This window comes from Bubalus kerabau, chromosome 2 (genome assembly GCF_029407905.1).
Source record: "Bubalus kerabau isolate K-KA32 ecotype Philippines breed swamp buffalo chromosome 2, PCC_UOA_SB_1v2, whole genome shotgun sequence".
In the NCBI taxonomy this organism is placed as follows: Eukaryota; Metazoa; Chordata; class Mammalia; order Artiodactyla; family Bovidae; genus Bubalus; species Bubalus kerabau.
This window is the reverse complement of record NC_073625.1, coordinates 107257120-107279477: the sequence shown is the minus strand read 5'-3', so window position 1 is coordinate 107279477 and position 22358 is coordinate 107257120. Positions and strand designations below refer to the sequence as shown.

At 39.7% G+C, this 22358-nt stretch overlaps 1 protein-coding gene and 1 long non-coding RNA gene across 3 annotated transcripts in view; one reads left to right on the top strand and one right to left on the bottom strand.

Annotated features, from left to right (window-relative positions):
* Positions 1 to 22358, top strand: part of LSAMP (limbic system associated membrane protein) — a 701079-nt gene that overhangs the window by 259030 nt on the left and 419691 nt on the right. The window lies entirely within an intron of this gene.
* Positions 1115 to 6005, bottom strand: LOC129643554 (uncharacterized). Its single transcript, XR_008710366.1, has 3 exons — positions 4583 to 6005; positions 2140 to 2688; positions 1115 to 1841 (listed from the first exon to the last, which is right to left on the bottom strand). It is a non-coding gene; the product is annotated as an uncharacterized LOC129643554 (long non-coding RNA).

The window sequence follows — 22358 nt, the reverse complement described above, 5'->3', positions numbered from 1 at the left end:
TGAAGCATTGCCTTGAAAGCCAGTAATGAGATGAAGATTCCTCATAACCCAATTTCACATTAAAAGCCTCATAATTTGTACAGGAAGGCAAAAAAGAGAATAAAAGGCATGAAGATTGGAAAGAGAAATAAAGCTTTTATTATTTGAAGAAAATATGATTGTCTACATAAAATAAGAGGATTTATATACTATGAGAACTATAAAATATAAAAATGGTTGAATACAAAAATCAATTGTGTTTGTATACTTCACAAAAAACACACTTCTATATTTCTCCTCAGGTAACTTTAGTGATGTTTGCAAACAGTGACTGGGGCTTGGATGCTTAACTTGCAAAGAGATGAGGACTTCCAGGGCAGGAAGCCAAAGTAGCAGCACATTAGGGAGTTTATTTGGGTGTAGGAAAGGCTATCCTGGAGCAGGAATCATTGGAACTAGTCATTGGAACTATTCAGTATGGGTAGAAATGGGTCAAGAAAAGGATGTGGATGGGTGGGACCAGGGTAGTCTTGGCTGAAGTGATATGTACAATAATATAGAGATGGAGGCCAGGACCAACACATAATTCCACATATTAGTGTTGAAAGTGTTAGTCACTCAGTCGTGTCCAACTCTTTACAACCCCATGGACTACCAGATTCCTCTGTCCATGGAGTTCTCAAGGCAAGAATACTGGAGTGGGTTGTCATTCCCTTCTCCAGGGGATCTTCCTGACCCAGGGATAGAAACTGGGGCTTCCAAATTGCAGGCAGATTCTTTACCTTCTGAGACAGGGAATAATCAAAGGCCTCAGGGGAGGAGGTGAGTTTGATTTGCTAGCCAACACCAGTGAAGAGAATCACTGAGAAGTTCACTGAAGGGAAATATAAAATGTTTATAAATAACAGAAGATGAGAATTCATGGTGTTTATGCTAATTGAGGGGACTTCCTTGGTGGCTCAGAAAGTAAAGAATCTGCCTGCAGTGCAAGAGACCTGGGTTTGATTCCTGCATTGGGAAGATCCCCTGGGGAAGGAAATGGCAACCCACTCCAGTATTCTTGCCTAGAGAATCCCATGGATATAGGAGCCTGGTGGGCTACAGTTCATGGGGTCTCAAAGAGCCAGACACAACTGAACAACCGAGCATACAAAGAGACAGTTCAGTTCAGTTCAGTCACTCAGTCGTGTCCGACTCTTTGTGACCCCATGAATTGCAGCACGCCAGGCCTCCCTGTCCATCACCAACTCCCGGAGTTCACTCAAACTCACGTCCATCGAGTCAGTGATGCCATCCAGCCATCTCATCCTCTGTCGTCTCCTTCTCCTCCTGCCCCCAATCCCTCCCAGCATCAGAGTCTTTTCCAATGAGACAAGGTGATGCTAATTGAGAATGAAAATCTAGGACCCTGGAATGAGTCCATTGGTGTCTACACATTTGATTAAAATAAGCCCTACTTTTCATTGGTCAGGAATGAGTCTTCAGTTTGGTCTGATAAAGCTCTTGAGATTGGTGGAGTCTCAGTGTTCATGGTGTGTTAGCAGTTCCAGCTGGTTAGATGAGTGCAATAAAGGAGCATTTGATTGCTGTATCTCCTGGGCATGTGCCTTAGTCGATGGAACATTTTCCTTTTTCAAAAGTAATGCAGAGTGACTGGATCTAGATTGGAAGCCATTTTAAGGGTCTGTTAGCCTGTAGACAACAGGAAGCCCCCAAAATGCACCGAGAAGAGATTGGCACAGACAGACTTCTGCCGTGGGGGCTGGGGGCATGCAGAGGAGCATCCTGATGGGAACCACAGAGAGGAGTTGACCATCCATGACTCTTCCAAAGAAAAAGCAATTTAGTCATCTGAAAAGACACTAACACACACAAAAAATGAGAAAAGACACAGTCCCTGCCTTCCCAGGAAGTGTTAATATTTTGATTGTTTGGATGAGCTTGCTGTAAAGAGGCCAGCCTGCTTTTAAAACTGCACTGTTTGGTGCTGCCTGAGCTTTACCAGGACTTGAGGAGGCTCTGCTGGGAACGTCTATTAACAGTCTAGGCACAAGCTAGGAGCCAATGCATGCAAATGAAAAACAAACAAACCCAAAGGTGGGATGGAAAGAAGGAGGTGCAGCGGGGAGGGCCAGGGAGTAGATGAAACAGGCAACCCACCCATCCGATGCATTCTTCTCTGCTCTCGATTCCAAACTGCACAGGCTTGGCTGAGCGTGCACCTCACTTGTTAATCTCCTTTTTGCATCCCTGTTTTGTGGCTGTCAGAACTCCATATTATGCAAATTGGGTTTAAGCAATTAAGGCAATAATGTTTCCCTTGAAGAGTTTGACAAGGTGGTGGGAGCTTGGACTGAATTTTATAGACAGGAGCTTGGATGCTTATTTACCTACAAATAGAAGAGGAACAAGACAAGGGAAAACACAGCAGTATTATTCTTCACCTGAGCTGTGCTACTGACTTTCTTTTCTTCAGATGCTTCACAGTAGAACAAAGGGTCACTCCACAGCATTAGCAGGTGGTAAATTTAGAACAGATGAACACTTTTCACAAGATATAGAGTTAACCTGTTGAATTTGCTTCAGAAGGCCATGGAATAAAGTGTTCTGGCAGATTTTAAAGGGGACTGAGTGATTTCACGACAAATAACATTTGAAGCCAATGTGGTTCCGTCCTCTGTTTGGGGTCATGAGCTGGTTGTCCTGCAGCTACAGAGAAACAGGATCAGAAACCTGGACTTGGTCTTCAATAAACCACAGTGTGCAATAGATGAGAGTGTCACAATCATTTTCCTCAGAAAAATCCACTGTCATTAGGAAACCAGATAGGATGCATCAGACTCTTAATTGGGGATAGCACATTCCACATTTCTGTACTTACGGGAACGATACCCAGATAATGCTGTGCTTAGCTTGAGCACATGGCTGAAAAACCCCCTCTTACAGCTTCCCAGAGATAGTTTTTATAATATCCTTTACTGAAGTCCCTGTATATAACTATGAATATTTCCCTTCTCCCAGCAGCATGGTTGAGGCTTCCCAAAATGTCAAGAGTATCAGGAGAAAAGGATACTCACTCTCATAATAAATACCTGGCATTTAATAAGTGTTAAGCCTCTCATTCATTGAGCAATAAACGGTTAGAAAATACCTACTATGCCTTTAGCTCTGTGTGTGTGTGAGAGAGAGAGAGAGAGACAGAGACAGAAAGTGAGATTGTGAACTATAGTAAAAATAAAAGATGTCTTTCTCATTATTCTTGATTATTCTGTTACCATATCCCTCACTTCTGGTTCCTTATACACAACTTTTCAGGTTCCCTCTCATGGCAATCTTTATCTTTTCCCAATTCCTCCTTCTAAAAGTATAATCCTTGTCACCCACCATCAACATCTCACTTTCCCTTAGTTCTCCAGATTTATCTGAGAAGAGTCAGTGGTTGCTGGAACCACTTCCTCCCTTCCATACATACCTCAAAAAATGGAATTCTGATCCCTGCTCCCTGAAATAATTTTCTTAAAAAAGAAAACAAACATCTAATGTATTATTGGATATCCAAAATCCAAATATCCAGAATATTACTGGCCTAAGTAGATCAAGTCCTTCTCCTGATCTCACTCTCCTTGATTGTTCTACAGCATTGCACCCTATTAGCCTTCTTGAAACTTTGACTTGCTTGCAACTCATCTTTCTGTTAATTCTCTTTCTCACTGTTCTTCATTCTGTATGTTCATTCAGTGATTTCCTTATTCATTTATTCTAGTAGACATGCATTGCATTTCCACCCTATGCTGAGAATTGTAGTATGTTCTGAGACTACAACATTGTGAAGACACAGTCCCAGCTTTATGTCTATGGGGATACAATAAATGCAAATAAATTAACATAATATAGCAAGTTCTGTGTCATGGTAGTGCAAATGGGGTGTGCTTGGAGGCAGAGAGAAAGGACATACAACCTGTGGGATTGAGCATCAAGGAAGGCATCTTGAAACAACTGGCAATTGAGTTGAGTTTGAAGTTTTAAAGAACGAGTTAACCATGTATCTCTAAAAGTAAATGTTCCCCAAGATTCCCTGCTCAGCCCTCTTCCCACTCAGCTCCACACTTCCTATGGCTTTAACCCTGGAAAAGCATGGATGACTCACTAGCATACATCTCAACAGTAATTTCTAGTAAGCTTTGATTTTCTAAGAGAAATTTCCACCCGGATTTCGAACATCTTGGTGGAAACTTCTCTAAATAGCACATCTGAACATTACCCCACCCATATAGCGTCCTTTTGGCCAGAGTACGCAGTCCAATTTGATAACACTCTCAGCGAGCCACTAAAACTTGAAACTGTGGAGGCGTTTTGAGGTTCTCATTCTTCTGCTTTAAACTGCAAAACACATTGGTCCCTAACATTTGGAGCCTTTATCTCCCAGAAAAATATCATGTATTTTTTTTCCTTTTTTTCCTTTTTAGCCCACAGCCACAATTGTCATCAAATCTCCCTATGAATAGTAACGAATTCCCATCTTATCTCCCTGAATTTAGTCTCATGGAAATGCTTACGAAGGAAGTCTGTGCAGTTTTTTAAACATTTTATTCCCCACTCTTACCTTTTCAGCATCATCTTTTCTCATTCTTTCATTCCTGACTTGCATTTCACCCATACCGGATGGCTTCTGCTCACCTGCATAAGTCATTTTTGTCTGTATCTCCATGCTATTTTTCACAGTGTTCCTATTTGTATAATAACCTCCTCCTTTTTCTGATGGTGAAATTTAATTTATTTTTCATGTCCTAGTTTCAATGCCATCTTCCTGTAATTCTCTAGGAAGAATTAATTACTTCCTAAGCAGTTAGAGATGGGTAAATACATACAAAAATATAGCTATACTTCTATTTATCCATCTATATATATATTAAAACAAGAGCATGCATCATCTTATAATAAAGCTGGCCAAGCCTATGTCTGCCCACTAGACTGCATCTACTTGAGAAAAAGTTCTGGGTCTTGTACTTGGGCTACCCAGGTGCCTCTAGTAATAAAGAACCCACCTGCCAATGCAAGAGATGTAAGAGTTGCTGCTTTGATCCCTGGGTCAGGAAGATCCCCTGGAAAAGGGACTAGCAACCCACTCCGGAATTCTTGCCTGGAGAGGAGCCTGGCAGTTTACAGTCCATGGGGTTGCAAAGAATTAGATACGATTGAAGCAACTTAGCACACACACAAGCTTATACTAGTGCTCAAGAGATGCCCATATGCGCATATGTAGAAGGAAACTATATTTCCCCTAGCTCTCAGTTTCCTAGTATTCTGAAGAACCAGAGATTCTCATTATTAAAAATAAAGTAGATGGTTTAATATTGGTAGAGAGAAATTAAGGTTGTACTGAGAAGTAAAGAGAACAATCCAAATCATTTGGTTACAAAAATCTGCTGCCCTGTCTAGAAAGTGAAATAGGGAAGGCTTTGACGAGTTGGCACAGAGCTTTAAGCAATCTTTAACTTAATACGCTGAGTCTGGAGCGTTGTAACTTAGCCGATTTAGCTAAGTAAGGTGAGTTTGTATACTTCATACTAGTTTGTAAACCATGATTGCTTGGCACTGTAGTTAAAAAAAAAATGATGCTGTCTGCAACTTGAAGCAGCTGGCTCTATGTGAATATCGGAGGTGAGACATTTGGAAGGACGAGTGACAAGGACAAAATTATAAATTCTATGCCTAGACTCTGCATTCATGCAGTCCATTTGCATCTCTCCTGTTCTTTTCAGGATGGGAAAGGCAGAGACAAGAGTAGTAGCTTCAGGGGTGGGTGATGAAACCAGTTGTGTGTGTTGTGGGGGGGTGGTAGTTTTATCAGAGACTACTGCTTAAAAGCGGGAGAAGGCAATGGCACCCCACTCCAGTACTTTGCCTGGAAAATCCCATGGATGGAGGAGCCTGGTGGGCTGCAGTCCATGGGGTCGCTAAGAGTCGGACACGACTGAGTGACTTCACTTTCACTTTTCACTTTCATGCATTGGAGAAGGAAATGGCAAACCCACTCCAGTGTTCTTGCCTAGAAAATCCCAGGGACCGGAGAGCCTGGTGGCTGCCGTCTATGGGGTCACACAGAGTCAGACACAACTGAAGTGACTTAGCAGCAACTGCTTAAAAGCACTCATTATTTGAAACAGAATTTGGATGGCCTTGTCCGTTTTTAATTGAATGGGCCTTTTAGGAGGTGCTGACAGCTTGCCCCCAGGTGAAGAGAGTAACAGAATAAGAGATGATGACAATGAAAAGCCCAGGCAATGGAAGGCTTTGGGGAGTTAGTCAAAGATAGTAGAGGTGTGGCCAGAATGGGTATATGAGCCCAAGAAGAAGGTGAGATCTTGACTGAGGGGGAGTGCCTGGAGAGAGAGAGAGATCTAAAGTAGAAGACAACTGGGATGAAGGGATGAAAAAAGGGAGAGAAAAAAGACACACTTAACCCCCTTTAAATTTTACCTGAAGCATGCACTGGCTTTGTGTTTTGACTTCATAAGTAGATTGCTGAAAAGGAAAATCTTCTAGTTTTTGTTCCTAAATTCTCTTTGCAACCCAATATAATTATCATAGAAAATTGAAATTTTATCCTGGCAACAATAGCTGAAATAAAAATCCCTGAAAATGAATATGATGGCTTAGGTAGTATATTGGGGAAAAAATAAAACCGATGCTCTTACTAATTATGAGCCACTTGAAACAGTACTCAAATATTTCCACCTGCCCATTAGTAAACGTGCATGAAATAAATAGGTTTAGTAGAATTATTGTCAATTCAGTTCATGTCAACAAATACTTCTTGATAGCTGGACACTGTATTAGGTTCTGTGGATAAGATGCATAAGACAAGGTCATAATCAAATATTTACAGAGGACTTCCTAGAGCCAGAAATTATTCTAGTCACTATGATAAGATGGAGCCTAACACCACTGCCACTATGGATGGATCTTTTCTCCTTGAGTACTTATTAGATGTCCTGGTGGCTCAGTGGTAAAGAATCCACCTACAATGCAGGAGGCTTCCTATAGTGCAGAGGATATGGGCTTAATCCCTGGGTCAGGAAGATCCCCTAGAGAAGGAAATGGCAATCCACTCCAGTATTCTTGCCTGGGAAATCCCATGGACAGAGGAGCCTGGCAGACTACAGTCCATGGGGTCAAAATAGTCAGGTACAACTTAGCAACTAAACCACCACCACCACTTACTAGTAGCAAAATCTGTTTAGCGTGATGGTTAGATTGTATATATTGGCTATTTAATTATATTTGTGTTCAACTAACTAATACCAATGTGACAGAATGATTTAATCAGAAATATTAAAACATTTTAATACTAGAAAATCTGAAAAGGAAGATGGTTGAATCAGTGAAGGCACAACCAAGGAAACATAAACCCCCTCAAAGCATTTAAAGGAAATTAAATCCCCCAAATTTGTTACACACGTTACAGAACTCTAAGAAGCTGAGCAGAGGCACCCAGAGATGAGAACCAGCTGAAGTCAGTGGGAAGAATTGGCGTTACCAGGACCAACGGATTGATCTCCATAGGAGATGTAGTCACAGCCAAAGAGGGGGACCAGTGCAGAGACAAGAGTGGAGAGACACCCGGCCTCTCCCATGCCCCTGGTCTCTCATTTTCTGCCAGTGCTTCTCAATGAATGAATGAATTAGCTGACATGGGAGCCTGGGAAAACACAGCCTGAACCAGTCACTCCACAACGACTCAGAAGAGAAGAGGAAGAATGAGGGATGACTCATAGATGTTAACAGATAACTGAGACATTTTAAAATTTTAAGAATATATTTGAGCTGGGGAAAAACTTATATAGAGAAAAGACAAGCAAAGTAAGGAAATTATTGATTGGCTATAGCTTGAAACCTGGTGCTGCTTGTGATCAGTTAGTTGTCCTTAGGTTTCAGTCTCCTAACCTTGAGGTATTTATAGCCTTAGATTTTGATGTGTCACCAAACCAAACTCAAACAGCTTGGCATTAGAGCCACCTCAGTCTAATGGCCTCCTTGTTTAATTAATTTACAGAGTAACAGAGCCAAGAAACTGCAGAGAGGTATATATTCCCCCAAATCCACTTGAATGCCAAGAACATTGTGTCTAATATTCTTTATAAGCTCCTTTTTATATTGTACCGAATCTGAACCTTAAGCAATGATTTGTTGAGCATAAGGCAACAAATGGTGGAAGAATGGTTAGGAGCAGGTCACTTAAGTCTACCCCACACCAGTGCTGCAGTTTGATTCCTTGAGAGTGTGGTACCTCAGATCCACAGAATTGAAAAAGAAAACAGCTTTTCTCTACGTGTCTTGACAATTGTTCCTGGACTGCTCTCTGCATTTCTCTCTCAGTTTCCTGTGGTGGCCATGTGAATCTGGCCATTTTCAACTTGATATACCCTGACTTAAACATCAAGATCTTGTACCCATTTCCTAAAGGTTAGGCTATCATCACTTCTCATTCCCTATCTGTCTCATTTCCTCTACTTCTTCATCGTGTGAGCATTTCTTTATGCTGACTTCTTTCTAGTGGGAGGGAGTTTGCTTTAGTTGGTAAGCTTTAGGAAGGACCAGTTCCAATTGCAACCTCAATGCAGCTACAAAAAAGTCTTTCAGCTTTCTGTCTGAAATTTGCTGTGCACCACTAAAGGAGTGGATGTAGTTCTGAACTGGGGTCGGGAAAGAGAATATTATGTAGCTGGTGATAATATGGCATGTAATCCAATCCTTAAAGAGTATTACAGTTATTATTTTGTTGTTTTAGCAAGATTTTTATAACATTTTGCTTTCATGGTTTTGTATTCTTCCTTTCACCATAATGGTTGGATGATGTGGACTGAAGAGTGAAAAGATTTAGGTATATTTTCCTACATTCTGGTGGCCAGGCTTTGAAGTCTTCTCCAGGTTTTGCTTTTAATATGAGATTGAGCTAGTTCCAATCCCCAGATGAAGTATATTGTTTCAAAATGGATAACCTTTATCTAGCACAATGTCTGCCTTGTAGTAAGCCTTCATTTCATAAATATAAAAATCTTTTTACAAGGTTCATCAAGTCTTTCAGATGAGGAAGATTTCATTTAAATCTGAAAAGATCATCACATTAAAAGACTAATGATACCATGCTTTTCCAAGGCGATTAATGATTTCTAGCTTTACGCCTCTTGTGACAAATAACTCTATAGATGGGAACTTTGAGGAAGTGATTTTCTGAATTCAAACCTACAGTTACCTGAACTATAGAGGAAAAACTGCACTTCACCTTTCATGGCAGATAGAAGAACTCCTTACAGTTACTGGTCAACCTAGAACAAATCAAGTTACCACAAGCTCAGAACTCTTTTATTTTGTAAAATGTGAAAATAGCTCATATATATAGCTCATGATTTTAATGAGGACTCAGTGAGTTCATGTGTATGAAAGTGCTTTGTAAATGCTAAAGCATTATAAAAGTAAAATATTTTAACATCACCTTCAAACCTCATTTCTAATTGCTCAAGAAATGAATTATCTACCATGGGGTTGTTCTGTCACGTGCAGTGGTTGGTATATCACTACAGCAGTCATCTAATTAAATGGTAGTGGAAACACCTCTGGTACTCATATAAGCCTATTACATTTACAGGTAAAAGAAATTAGACTGGCAATTAGCCTGTAGCTTGGACAGCTTTGTTCATCAGCCAGCCTTTCTGAGCTGAAAAGGTTCTTAGTGATCATCTGCTCCAGTATCTTAATTACTTCATAAGAAAACTCCCTGTAAACCAGGGGAGAATGTCATAGCATTAACGATTACCAAAGTTGTAGGAGACGTGGGTGGCAGACAAAATCTCTATTTGTCTGCATTTGCTAACTCATTCACTTAATTTTCTTCTTTAATTTTCCATCTTTCCAGGTGTCACTTACTGATAATATTTTCACATGCCTTTATATGTTCTAACTCATTCTATTTAATGTTATCCTCCTAGCATATTGACAAATAAAGAGAAAGAGAGTAAAATTGGGAAAGTAGAAGACTCAGGCAGAGAGAAGGTAAAAGAAGGAAAGTTTTACTGGAGAAACTGGAAAAATTTAGGGAGCAATGGAATGCAAAAAGGTAATGAGAATGGCTAGGCAGAAAGAAAGATGATTTTAAAAAAGTAGTTTGAATACTAGGATTTAGAACAGATGTTTTATCATAAAGAACAGATTTGTGGTTGCCAAGGGGGAAGGAGGACAGGGGAGAGATGGGTTGGGAGTTTGGGGGTTAGTATATATAGAATGGATAAACAACAAGGTCCTACTTATAATACAGGGGACTGTATTCAATAACCTGTGATAAACCATAATAGAAAGGAAAATGAAAAGGTAAATATATACATATGTAAAAGTGAATCAGTGGTCACACTCACCCACTGAATCAGGGGGTCCCCTCTTCTTCTGTAGGTCAGTGTCTCTCGTATTTAGCATTTATATTTGATATATTTGATGTAACCTCGTAAGACAATAAGTAGAGAAGGCAAACTGGGGTTCTACCAGTGGTCACGTATGGTTGTGAGAGCTGGACTGTAAAGAAGGCAGAATGCCAAAGAATTGATGCCTTCGACGGTGGTGCTGGAGAAGACTTCTTAAAGTCCCTTTGACAGCAAGGAGATCAAACCAGTCAATCTTAAGGGACATCAGTCCTGAATATTCATTGGAAGGACTGATCCTGAAGCTGAAGCTCCTGTATTTGGGTCATCTGATGTGAACAGATGACTCATTGGAAAAGTCCCTGATACTGGGAAAGACTGAGGGCAGAAGAAGAGGGCATCAGAGGATGAGATGGCTGGATGGCATCACCGATGCAATGAAACTGAACTTGGGCAAACTCTGGGAGATAGTGAGGGACAAGGAGGCCTGGTGTGCTGCAGTCCATGGGGTCACAAAGAGTCAGACATGACTGGGAGACTGAACAACAACAACATAACTGAATCACAGAAGAAATTAACACAGGATTGTAAATCAACTACAATAATATAAACTTGTAAAAAAGCAGATGTCTGATATTTCCTCCTATACCTTTCTTGTTCCATTTTCTTCCAACTCAGGGTTACTCCTATGTTCCCATCTCAAAAATGTGATTTTCAAGCCACCTCTGACAGATAAGAATAATCAGAAATTTCTGTTAAAGCGGATGAATCGTTATATTAATATTTAGTATAATGCCATGCATTTTCATGGATCTAACATTCTTTGAGTCACAGAAGCCATGCTAAAGTTTTCATTGCCAAAAAATACCTTGCTGTAATAGAATGTTAAAAAAAAATTGTTGATGTCTATTATCTCATTTTTCCTCATGGTAACTCAGAAATTTAAACAGATACTTTTGACTCTGTTTTAGAGATTAAAAAGCTAACACCTGTGGCTATTAAGTACCTGGATATCACTCATCAAGTTTGTAATCTACAACTCAGTATTGGAAGAGATGAATCTGATTCCCAAACCAAATAATTATGATGTGGTTTAATAGGATCCAGAGCTGTTGCTTGGGCATTTTTAACATTTACCATTCTTTTTAAAACCTTCCATAGTTTAGAAAACAGGGCCTTAGATGCCCCTGATAAGCCCTGAAACATATCATTGGCTAACAGCAGAAACATCATGCAGGAATGCTGGGACAAAGCACAGAAAGCCAAATTCAGACCAGAGCAGCTAAACCAAGAAAATAGACCACAGAGAAATGAGTTTCCTTTCTCAAGCTAAGCCCCTGGGACTCAGTGAGGCTGGTGGGGATCCAAAGATTGAATCGAATCCCTGGTGTTCAAATCATCTGGAGGGCCAAGGTTCTCAACCCTCTGTGGACTGCAGACTCATTTAGGAATCCCGAAAAATGTGTTGTCATAGAAATTCACACAATAACTATTGCGCTCAACATCAGGCATTCACAGACTTCCTAAAACCTGTTTGCAGACTGTTTCGCAATGTGCGTGTCTTGGACCACTTCCCCAGAATCTCCTAGGGTGTTAGCTTACTAAAATGCAAATTCCTGATTCTTCTCCCAAAGCCATCAAAACAGTCTCTGTGTGTGAAGGATAGGAATTTCATTTTAACAAGTCCTACAGCTGATTTTTATGCAAAGTTTGAGAATCCATGTTGAAGGTATACACTGAGCCCAGATAAAATCATGCATCTTAGAAAAATAAATTTGAGGCTGCCTCACAAACTCAGTCATTCCTGCTCCAACCTTAATGTTGCCCAATAGTGATGCTATGGTGGACACTGCTCTGCAAAGACCCTTGGTTCTTAGTTCTTGTATTCTTTTCCATAGAAGGTACCCAAGATAGAACAGCATCTCATTTAACATGAGCCTCAGAAGGCATCTAGTGGCTTCCCCATTTCGTAGCACCATCTGAAAGAGTATTCTAAGCCGACAGGTTCTGTTGACAAAATGTTACAATCCCATTTGTGCCAAAACCCTATCCATAGTAACAGAAAATATTCCTATCTTGTAGCTTTCCACTGTCCATGAAAAGTGCACTTTGTACCATATCCCTCTGTTTGGAAATATGAAACCAGTGTAGTAAAAAAAAAAAAAAAAAGTGAATGAACCAGTTCTATTTAGTCCCATTAAAATGCGGGTACATACTGTTTGTTTATCTCCCTCTGGGAGCAAGCTGGGAAACTGTTGGTGTTAGGGAAAATAATAATAAGAAAAGTCTTAAGTGTCGACTTCACAATTTCAGGGTTTGATAAGTCCTTCTGAGTGTAGCACTCTATCACTTTTCTCAGCAGGGTATAATTACTCATAACTTGAAGGTTTTATCTCTGGGCTGTCTTTAACAAAAAGGGGGGAAAGAAGGTAAATCCCTCACTCACTGAAAGTATAGATATTTAATTAAGTATCACATATAATTTTTTAATTTCTTGTGTAACAATTGCACAGTCTAGGAATTTGGGTTGTGGGTAGGGAGATCTTCTAGCAGACATACGAAGATTTATAAAGTAGGGATTTATTAATGCATTGTGTGTGTGTGTGTGTGTGTGTGTGTGCATGCTTCTACTGTTGCACCTGAGGCTCAACCTGGTGATTGGTTTTTAATCTCATATTACTTAATACACATTCTCTGTAGGAACCCTTCTCAATATTTTTAAATTACGAAATAATTATTTCATTCTTTATTCAGCTTCTTTGGGTCCCCTCTCTTCTATAGGTCACTGTCTCTTGTATTTAGCATTTACATCTGATATGTCCGATGTAACCTCACAGGACAATAAATAGAGAGGGAAACTGGGGTTCTACATTGAGTTAAAGGAGTGTGTATGCCATGGCTTTTTCGACAATAATTTAGGCCATTTAAAAATCTGTATCAAAACACCTCTGAGCTTTCAGCCTGGACACAAATAGCTTTAAAAGTTTCCAGGCCTTACTTAGGGTTACAGGGCTGAGCCCCCATGACCCTCCATCTCTGTTGGAGATTTTGTCTGGAATAGAGCTGGTTCTGGTGGTCTTCTGTGAGAAGTGCTTTTTTTTTTTTTTTTTTTTTCCTGTATCTGTAGCAATGCCCAGAGAGAATACTTCCTAAATGTGGCCCCTACTGGGGAAACCCTAATTTGTAGTGTTTGCCAATTTCCATGGTTTAATACTACCATCATGGCAATCTGAGAGACTTGTCGTGATTCCAAACGGTCAACATCATTCTCACCCCAGAAATTTTACCACTGTTCCTCCTTATACTAAGAAAATTCTTCCCTTATACCCCGGCCTAGTTCTCTCTACCTTCTTCCTTCAGGCTTCCACTGCACTGGTACCTCCTCAAAGAGGTCTTCATTGACATTAATTTTTATCCACTATTTCTTCATAGCACTTACCATGATGTGAAACTGTACGTTGACCTGTTTTTTATTAGTTTCCTCCACTGGTATATAAACTAGGAAGTTAGTTGGCTTTCTTCATTATTGTAACTCCAGCACCTAGAATAAAGCTGACATGTAGCAGATATTCAGAAATAATTCTTGAATTAATAAATAAATTATATGATTAATAAGTAGTCATGAGATGAGACTGCAAAATTTTGTGCAATTTGGGAATTTTTTTTAAACTTTAAATATAACAAGAACTGTCCATTTTCCTTTGTTTTCCCCATTCTGCTTTCTTCTTTCTCTCACAGTCTCTACTGAGTATGTGTGAGTTTTGTCCGTTAGACTGGGGGCCTCTTGGAGGAAGGCAGTGTTTTCTCACTTACTTTAGTTTTTAACTTATTTTTGGCTGTGCTGGGTCTTCATTGCTGTGTGGGCTTTTCTCTAGTTGTGGTGAATGGGCTAATACTCTTCGTTATGGGGTATGGGCTTCTCATTGCAATGGCTTGTCTTCTTGTGGAGCGCATGTGCTGCCTCGGTAGTTGGGGCTCCTGGGCTCTAGAGCACAGGCTTAATAGTTGTGGTTCATGGGCTTAGTTGCTCCACAGCATGTAGGATCTTCCTGGATCAGGGATTGAATCTGTGTCTACTGCATTGGCAGGGGGGTTCTTTACCTCTGAGCCACCAGGGAAGCCCTCTCACTTACTTTTGAATTTCCTATGCCTGGGATAGAAGAGAAGCTCAATGAATATGTGCAGACTGAGAGAATGAACTCATATTTTCTATTTTTCTTATGTTCTGTCTCAACAAAATTTGTAGTTTAGAGTAAAAGGGGTCTGTGTGCATCTGTCAGGGCCAGTGAGAACTCCACAAACAGGGAGGGAGACCAGAGAGTCACAGGATGTAGTGAATTTTGGCAGTTGCCAATGAGAAACAGTTGAAATTCCTGGGGTCTCAGAGCAAAGAAGAAGCAACCATGATGATGAACAGATGAATGGCTCCCATGTGAGCCCCAGAAAACATAGAGATGCCAGGCATCCATAAATAAGTTATAAGATGTCATATTAGACCTCTATTCAATTGAGCTTCCTATAATAGTCTCAAGGTTAACTATTCCTGAGGAGTCTTTCAGAAGAGGGCATGAGCCTGAGACTACGGATATTTCACATCTGCTTTTCCTCATACATAGCTGGATCACTAAATGAGGCAAAGAACTCCCCTAATAAGTGTCCAGAACAGGGAGGGCATTTACAGACATGTGAGTATGATGTTTGACATTAGCAAGGAACTCCACACACCTGTAAAAATACAGTTGTTTTTATGTGTTAGGATTATTTGCATAGAGAGATGTATACAGAGGTAAGAGTATGACTTCTGTAACTATGTAAGAAAAAAATCCATGTATGATATGCCTTTTTTGGTGCATGTGAGGAGGTACTGAGGAGAAGCTGTGTCCTGGGCAAAGAAGGATGCTGAATGCATTCGAGGGAAGTTTCCTGACTCAGTAACTTACAGTGTACTAATTATGGAGGAAGAGGTTTCCTCTCAAGAGGGAAAGGAATGGGAAGTATGCAAAGCTTTCATGTTCTGCTGAGTCCTTGATACTTTGCAAAATGTACTGCTGAACATTTTTAGGCAATAGAAACATTATAGTAATTAAGAAGGGATAGGGACCAGACAAAGAAGTAAGGAAAGGCTGCTTTCTTACCCACTGGTATTTAGATAAAGTTAGCAGTGAAGCTATTCTCTTCATTTTACTTCTTATTACTGGGTCAGAGAAGTAAGAAATGAGGGCTTTCCAGTGGTGCTAGTGGTAAAGAACCATCTGCAATGCAGGAGATATAAGAAATGTGGGTTTGATCCCTGGGTCAGGAGGTTTCCCTGGAGAAGGGCATGGCAACCCACTCCAGTATGCTTGTCTATAGAATCCCATGGATAGAGGAGCCTGGAGAGCTATAGTCCATGGGGTCACAAAGAGTCAGACATGACTGATGCGACTTAGCGCAATGTGCCCAAAGCTACAGAGATGGATATTGACAATTAGGGCCTGAATTCAGGAGGTCTTGGGTTTCCCCTAAGTACACTTTTCACTGTACTTCACTATGATGTCCAGCTAAACTATCAAGATGCCACCTATATACAAGTGCAATACGGAGAAAGTGTGAAATGGGCCAAGGAGTTGATGTAGATATAGAAGATAAGAGGGTTAGGACATTTGGAAGAACTGTGAATGTCAGAGTGGTCAGGGTAAGAGCATGATACAACTGCTCACCCTCTGTTGTATCTTTTATTGTCCCAGGGAACATGGTCATTGTTCCTCACAAACATCCCCTCACCAGTGTTGCCCTTCTCCATGTCCTCCTTGTCCCCGCCAAGGAATACTCTCATGGAAAATGGAACCTTCCTGTTATGCTAACCCACCACTGGTCAATGCTATAGGCTTGAATACAAACGGATGTGTATCCAGCCAATGCAAATTCTGCTGGCAAAGTAGTTTTCCCAGACTAAAGGATGACAAAGGCAGGAATAGAGATTACAATTGAAGTCTTCTGAGAGTAAAGAAAGATTATATGGTATAAGAAGCAAGAATGTGGAGAAATGGATTACAGTCCTGTAATTTCACTGGACTAATTGTGAGCCCTTGAAGCTCGATTTCCTCTTTATAAAATGAGTGGATTTGTCATGATGTCCTAATGGTGCCAACGTGATGTAATTAAGTCTATTCAAGAAATAATCCTTATCTTGATTAGGTAAATAGGAGTTGATTAATTCCACTCTGATTAACCACCACCTCTCACTATCTCCCAGAAGCATTTACCCGATCTACCCAGCATTTCACCATTTTCTCCCAGCAGAAGTGAAAAATGCTCCAGTATCCCTCACAGTAGAGATCAAGCCACGATCCAAATGCTTTAAAATATAAAACACTTCTACAGATGGTTGTGGTTTGCCTCACAAGTGGGATGGCATTGGTGGGGACAAGATGAGGCAGGGGGAAAGGGAGGAGGAGGTATAAAGGAGAGGTTCCTTTAAAACATCAAAAAGTCTTTATAGATCTTTTCTGCCCTTTCATAAACACTTCATCTGGCAGCCAGATTGCCTTAATGGTCTGCCTAGAAAGACCCACCCTGGCCTGACATAGCCAGACACACTCTCCAGCTTTGCTTTGCTTCTTTGATGCTGTCACATGTTCTTCATTTTCTACATTTCATTCATTCTTTGCCTTTAAGCTATAAGGATAAAAGTGCCTGGCATTTAAAAAAAAAAATCAGCTTACATTTTTTAAAGGGGCAGAATTTCATGCAGCCTTTGATTTTCTTCTGGGAGAAAGTCATTACTTTTCTTTAAAGAAGACACTAGAGAGATTTTTCTGCTGCCTTTCCCCCATTTCCATCCTTCACCCCAACTCTCCCGCTTTCAACAGTAAGAAATAACACTGGTTACAGAGCAGGAATGGGCTAGAGAAAAAATAGCCTCCTAGGAAGTACTTATGGCACTGTAGTGAATAAAAAAGCCTGAACATTCATTTACTGCTAAACAATGATGAAAGATAATTAGAATGTTTTAAAGCATTGCACTATATTTCACATTCTTTTAAACACTGGTTGAGATCGCTATTTTAAAAATCTGGTAGTGTTGAGGAGAATAGATAACCAAGATAGTATGGTGCTTTTTGGCCTTTGAAATCTATAAGAAGGTTACACAGAAAGGTCTGAAGCATTGTATATGAAGGGGAGTATAAACAGAAGCAGAGTAAAAACCCTGTAGTACAAAGACAACAGCAACACAAGAGAATTCCAGTGTGTGGAAATACTCAAATAACAAATGTGTCTATAAGGACATGCTCGAGATAGTCTTTCCCCCCAAAAATGAGCCTAACTTTAAACTACGTAGGGATAGAGAGAAACTATAGAAGAAGAACAAGTAGTGATAAATAAAGGATAAGAATTTGCCATATCTAAAGGATAAGATATGGAGTGTCTAAATGCACACATTGGGGAAAAATAGGGAATGATAAGATTTCCAAATAGAATAGATGACTATTTTTTTTTTTTTTTGCTTTTCAGATAATTTTTTAATTAAATTTATTTATTTTAATTAGTTAAATAAACCACAAGAAACCTTAAAACATTTAAAAATACCTCATTGGAAGTTCATGATAAGTGCCTTTAGAGGATCAAACAGACCAAGCAAAACTGAAGAACCAGCTAAGTCAAAATGTCTGTGTTGGAAGGAACAAAAAAAAGCATCTTTGGGAGAGAGAAAGCAACTAGAAAAATTGGATAATCAACCAACCAGAGCAAGCACCATACATGCAATAAACCTGTGGCGGATTCATTTTGATATTTGGCAAAACTAATACAATTATGTAAAGTTTAAAAATAAAATAAAATTAAAAAAAAATAATAATCATAGGAAGATTTCCTAAGAGGTACTCAAAATGTAATAGTAAAAGTATATTTCAGACAGGTACCCTGATCCCTGTTAAGAGCCCACCTGAAGCTCAGTCAGTCAGTTCAGTTGCTCAGACGTGTTTGACTTTTTGTGACCCCATGGACTGCAGCATGCCAGGCTTCCCTGTCCATCATCAACTCCCAGAGCTTTCTCTAGTTGGTGATGCCATCTAACCATCTCATCCTCTGTCGTCCCCTTCTATTCCTGCCTTCAATCTTTCCCAGCATCAGGGTCAGTTCTGCGCATCAGGTGACCAAAGCATTGGAATTTTAACTTCAGCATCAGTCCTTCCAATGAATATTCAGGACTGATTTCCTTTAGGATGGACTGGTTTGGTCTCCTTGCAGTCCAAGGGACTCTCAAGGGTCTTCTCCAACACCACAGTTCAAAAGCATCAATTCTTCGGCGCTCAGCCTTCTTTACAGTCCAACTCTCACATCCATACATGACTACTGGAAAAACCATAGCTTTGACTAGACGGACCTTTGTTGGCAAAGTAATGTCTCTGCTTTTGAATATGCTGTCTAGGTTGGTCATAGCTTTTCTTCCAAGGAGCAAGCATCTTTTAATTTCATGGTTGAAGTCACCATCTGCAGTGATTTTGGAGCCCCCCAAAATGAATCTGTCACTGTTTCATTTGTTTCCCCATCTATTCAACCATGAAGTGATGACCAGATGCCATGATCTTAGTTTTCTGAATGTTGAGTTTTAAACCAACTTTTTGACTCTCCTCTTTCACTTTCATCAACAGGCTCTTTAGTTCTTTGCTGTCTGCCATAAGGGTGGTATCATCTGCACATCTAAGGTTTTGATATTTCTCCTGTAAAACTTGATTCCAGCTTGTGCTTCATCCAGCCCAACAGTTCTCATGATGTACTCTGCATATAAGTTAAATAAGCAGGGTGACAATATACCACCTTGATATATTCCTTTCCCAATTTGGAACCAGTCGGTTGTTCATGTCCAGTTCTAACTGTTGCTTCTTGACCTGTATACAGATTTCTCAGAAGGCAGGTAAACTGGCCTGGTATTCCCATATGTTGAAGAATTTTCCACAGTTTGTTGTGATCCACACAGTCAAAGGCATTTGGCATAGTCAATAAAGCAGAAGTAAATGTTTTCCTGAAACTCTCTTGCTTTTTCAATGATCCAGTGGATGTTGGCAATTTGATCTCTGGTTCCTCTGCCTTTTCTAAATCCAACTTGAACATCTGGAAGTTCATGGTTCATGTACTGTTGAAGCCTGGCTTGGAGAATTTTGAGGATTACTTTGCTAGTGTGTGAGATGGGTGCAATTGTGTGGTAGTTTGAGCATTCTCTGGCATTGCCTTTGGGATTGGAATGAAAACTGACCTTTTCCAGTCCTGTGGCCACTGCTGAGTTTTCCACATTTGCTGGCATATTGAGTGCAGCACTTTCACAGCATCATCTTTTAAGATTTGAAATAGCTCAACTGGAATTCCATCACCTCCACTAGCTTTGTTTGTAGTGATGCTTCCTAAGGCCCACCTGACTTCACATTCCAGGATGTCTGGCTCTAGGTGAGTGTGAGTGATCACACCTTCATGATCATCTGGGTCATGAAGATCTTTTTTGTGCAGTTCTTCTGTGTGTTCTTGCCACCTCTTCTTAATATCTTCTGCTTCTGTTAGGTCCATACCATTTCTGTCCTTTATTGAGCCCATCTTTGCATGAAATGTTCCCTTGGTATCTCTAATTTTCTTGAAGAGATCTTGAGTGTTTCCCATTCTATTGTTTTCCTCTATTTCTTTGCACTGATCACTGAGGAAGGCTTTCTTATCTCTCCTTGCTATTCTTTGGAACTCTGAATTCAGATGGGTATATCTTTCCTTTTCTCTTTTGCCTTTAGCTTCTCTTCTTTTCTCAGCTGTTTGTAAGGCCTCCTCAGACAGTCATTTTGCCTTTTTGCATTTCTTTTTCTTGGGGATGGTCTTGAACACTGCCTCCTGTACAATGTCACAAACCTCCATCCATAGTTCTTCAGGAACTCTGTCTATCAGATCCAATCCCTTGAATCTATTTGTCACTCCCACGCATAATTGTAAGGGATTTGATTTAGATCATACCTGAATGGTCTAGTGGTTTTCCCAGTTTCTTCAATTTAAGTCTGAATTTGGCAATAAGGAGTTCATGATCTGAGCCATAGTCAGTTCCCGGTCTTGTTTTTGCTGACTGTATAGAGCTTCTTCATCTTTGGGTGCAAAGAATATAATCAATCTGATTTCGATATTCTGATATTGTCTATATGTAACTCAACCATACCTGTATTCCTAGGGACAGAATCTTTTAAGGAATTTGAAGCATTACTTGAAGATCAGTGTATGAATAGCAGGCTTAGAGGAAAAAAGCAAAATCAGAGAAACTGATCAAAATATTGGTTCCATTTATTTATAAAATGGGTGAGTAAATCTCTGAGCACTACCAGTGTTCCATTCAGAATAGCTAGATAACATGATAGAATCACTTTAACATTGGTCTTACTAGTGACATATATAATGAAAAGAATTAGTTATTATTTACAAATCCTCATTGTTGAGAGAAAGGTAACACAGCTTCTATAAATGGAAATAATAAAAAAAAAAAACTACTAAGATCTTTCTTACGACATTTGAAAATATTTTAAAAAAACTTTAAAATTCATACTGGAAAAATTTGTTTCTTTGATATGAAGTTTACTTAAAAATAAGAAATCAAACATAAAGATAATTCACAAAATTGGCTTAATACAAATTTATACACATTATACTTCTTGTGAAAAATCCAAAAAAGGAAATAATTAGTAAATTCTTCTATATTGTGCCAGTATTTTCAGGGCTGTGAGATACCACCTCAGAGGGAATAAACTGAAATAACCTCTCAAGAGAAACTGTGATTAGTTCAGTGAAGGGATAGGTAAAACCCAATGCAGGCAAGTATAAAGGGTGTCTCAGTGGTAAGAATTTGCCTGCCAATGCAGGTGACACAAAGAGATGCAAGCAGGTTCTATCCCGTGGTCGGGAAAATTCCCTGGAATAGAAAATGACAACCCATTCCAGTATTCTTGCCTGGAAAATTCCATGGATAGAGGAGCTTGGTCGCCTCTGGAGTCCATGGAGTCTCAAAGTGTCAGACGTGACTGAGTACACTGTGTGGATGTGTGTGGGGAGCTAGGAGGCCAACAAGAGTATAACAGAGGACTGGAAGTCATTATATCTTATTTCCTGCTGACACCATCTGAACTTGATGTTAGTAAAATCATGTATCATTAGATGGTATCATCAGATGGGAATTCAAAACTGAACACAGCACAACACTGCTGTTGTTCAGCTGAACTGCACGTGGCAAAATAGAGCCACAGAAAGTGGAGATTAAGTGATTTAAAGGACCAAAGGCATGGGAGCCCAGGCTAGGAAGAATGAGACTCAAAAGCCTACTTTGAGATCAAACCAGAAAGTGCTTCGTGAGGATACCACTTGTTAATAAGAGTGTGATATAACAGCATTATGGGACACCCCTAGAAATTTGAAAAAGGTAATTTTCAGGACAAATGAAAAGATTCTCCACTTTGGTAGATTTTAAATTTGTAGAACTTTTTAGTCTAAAAGTGATAAATGCTATATATATGAATAGCATAATAAAGGATGTCTATGTATTCAAGAATGCTGGTTCCAAATGGATTTTAGTAAGAAGTGGAAGAATGTGAATGTTCACAATTTACTGTAAGATTGTAAACCATACCCTCTCAGAGTCTCTGGCCCCTCTGTCAATTGAAAAATATTTTCTACAGGCACAGGATTTCCCTTTTGTTTTTATAGGGCTTGAATTCCCAAAGGAGAAAAAAAAAAAAAAACCAAGAGGTCAGATGACTAACACTATAAAGCTTCAAATGTACACTTTATGAAAATGATAGTACTCATTAACAAGTGAAAATATTTTATGTACTTCTTCCAGTCCTATGACAGCCCCTTCTTAAATTTCCAGTCTCTGTAAATTATTAATTAGAAAATAATTTTGGTCATCTCCCTAGCTTTATCGTAACAGGAAAGCCAACTAAAACAGGGGGGAAAATGCTATTAACTTTTTCT